Genomic DNA, 2,800 nt, shown 5'->3' on the forward strand with positions numbered 1-2,800 from the left:
GGGTCTGGTGCCCTCTTCTGGCCAGCAGGCATACACACAGACAGAATATTGTATACATAATAAATAAATATTAAAAAAAAAAACAAAAAAAATAGAAAATACATAGAAAGCAAAAGTGGGTTAGGCTGGATGGTTCACGATCAAGAGAACTACTTGTAGAATAACCGGATTCAGATCCCAGCACCTCATGGAGACTCAACCATCTGAAACTCTATGGGATCCAGTGCCCCTCTTCTGACCTCCACAAGCTCCTGCATGCATGTGACATACACATTTCTTTAAAAAACAAAAAAAGCAAAAAGATAAAAAGCTTCATATTAATTTGGCCAAACTGATTCAAAGATTTTAGCATAAATCTTCCATTGTTGATACTGTGTGTGCTCACTTTGTTTCCAAGTTGTAAGGCATGGAGGTAGGTCTCTTCCCTCAAGCATCAGGAACATCTTCATTACAAGCTATCACCAGATTGCTCCATGAACCCTAGGATTTGAGGTCGCACAGTTGATGAAAGCAGCTGCTAAGTGTGCCGGCACCGCCCATAGCCACCTTCTCATCAGCCTGTAGGCAAGTGGCCAGTCACTTTCCATTCGGGCTTATTGATGAAGTTGTGTTCTTTTGAGGTTATTATTTGTGTTTCTCTTATGAATTTCTTTTTCTATGACATTTAATATTTTTGGTCATGTATTATTTAGAATTTTTATTTTCGCCTTAAAAGACTCAGCACCTTCTTTCAGATTGCCCTGTTGACTGAGGTTTCTGTCCCATCAGGCCCCACAGCCACTTAGTCCCAAATAAACACAGAGGTCTACATTAATTATAAACTGATTGGCCTAGTATCTCAAGCTCTTCTTATTAACTAATTCTTACATCTTAAAATTAGCCCACTATTCTTGTCTGTGTTAGCCATGTGGCTTGGTACCTTTTTCAGCAAGGCAGTCACATCTTGCTTGTTCTGTGTCTGGCAGATGACTGCAGACTTAAACTTTCCTCTTCCCATAATTCTTGTTGCCCCGCCTCTACTTCCTGCCTGACTACTGGCCAATCAACATTTATTTAAAATACAAGTGAGAGGGTACAGACCATTGTCCCATAGCATTGCCCTGGTTAGAATAAATGACCTGCTACAAACTGAACAAGTGCTTAAATTTGCTCTAGAAAACTGGCATCCTTTGAAACCTGTATTTAACATCTCTTATGAGAACACTAAAGTTTTATTTTATGAATATGGGTATTTTGATTGCATATATGTCTATGTGCCACATATTTACCATGTGTGCCCGGTACCCAAGGAAGCAGAAGGAAGCATTGGGTTCCTAGAAAAATCTAGTCACAGATGGTTGTAAGCCACCATGTGTGCTGGGGACGGAACCTGGATCCCTGGGAAGAGCAGCCTCCTAACCACTGAGCTGTCTCCAGACCCAGCATCAAGTTTACAGTGAAAATTCCAAGAGCTGGGCAAAGAACTGATAGGCAGAGCCTCTGGCAGACTGGTAGATTTGAAAGTGCTAGAAATGACTAGGAACGAATTAAAAATTTTAAATTATCTCTTAAAAGGGCAATGTATCATTCTTATTTGTTTTTCAGTGGTTTCTTTCATTTTTTTGCAATGCTGGGAATTGGACCTGGGGCCTCACCCATGGGAAGCAAGTGCTGTCCCTAGAGCTAATTTCCAACCATTGATTTATTTGGGTGACTGGTTTCAGTGGAATTTTTTCGTTTCTAATAATACACCAAAAATGCCAAATGAAAGTATTCTTGGTATACACCATTACCGTTATTTGAACATCGCTTTTTATTGTTTGCAAACAGTGTAGAAATAGTCTTTCCAGTGAACAGTTAACATCACTACTTCTCCCTCATCTATTTTTAATATATGTATCTGTGTGTGCATGAACACACACATACAGGCCAGAGGGACAAACTTGGGTGTCTTTCCTCAGGAGCCCTTTCCTTTTTTTGAGACTGCCTCTCACTGGTAATACTCACTCAGGAGGCTTGGCTAGGCGACCACTAAGATGCGGGATCCAGCACTGGGATTACATGCCTGGCTTTTTCACATAGGTTCTAGGGAGAGATTTTTGTTAACTTTGAAATATATTTTTGTCAGGCTGTGGTAGCACACTGAAGGCACCCAAGAGGCAGACTAGGTGGATCTCTTTGAGTCTGATGCCAGTTTGATCTACAGAGTTAGTTCCAGGACAGCCAGGGCTACACGAGAAACCCTGTCTTTAAAAAAAAAAAAAAAAAAACGGAAAAAAGAAATGTATTTTCCAGCTTGTCTCCAGCTAGCCTATCTTCCTGTTAGGGGTTTACATCTACCTTTGCTGGACCCCTTCTGGGGATATTGAGATGTATCTGCCATGAACTACAGGCAATTTCACCCTGGGGTTTCGAGCATGACTGTACTACCAAAGCAACTTCATTTGAGCTAACTTACCCTTCCCTATGGTGACTGCTCTTTATTTAAAAAAAAAAAAATTATTTAACTTTATTTTATGTGCATTGGTGTGAAGGTGTCAGATCCCTTGGAACTGGAGTTACAGACAGTTGTGAGCTGCCATGTGGGTGCTGGGAATTGAACTCAGGACCTCTGGAAGAGCAGCCAGTGCTCTTAACCACTGAGCCATCTCTCCAGCCCCATGGTGACTGTTCTTGAAGACATAGGAACCTAGCATGCTATTTGACTTTGAAAATCTAGTTATCACTTCATACCTTAACATATTTGGGATGTGCAGTGACTTGGCACTGCCTGACTAATCGTTATTCCTCTATCCTGCTTTTCTTTCCCACCAAAATACAG

The 2,800-nt window shown here is 41.0% G+C and overlaps 1 protein-coding gene across 1 annotated transcript in view; it reads left to right on the forward strand.

Annotated features, from left to right (window-relative positions):
- Positions 1-2,800, forward strand: part of Primpol (primase and DNA directed polymerase) — a 29,477-nt gene that overhangs the window by 25,987 nt on the left and 690 nt on the right. The gene's annotated exons all lie outside the window — the stretch shown is intronic.

This window comes from Chionomys nivalis, chromosome 20 (genome assembly GCF_950005125.1).
Source record: "Chionomys nivalis chromosome 20, mChiNiv1.1, whole genome shotgun sequence".
NCBI lineage: Eukaryota > Metazoa > Chordata > Mammalia > Rodentia > Cricetidae > Chionomys > Chionomys nivalis.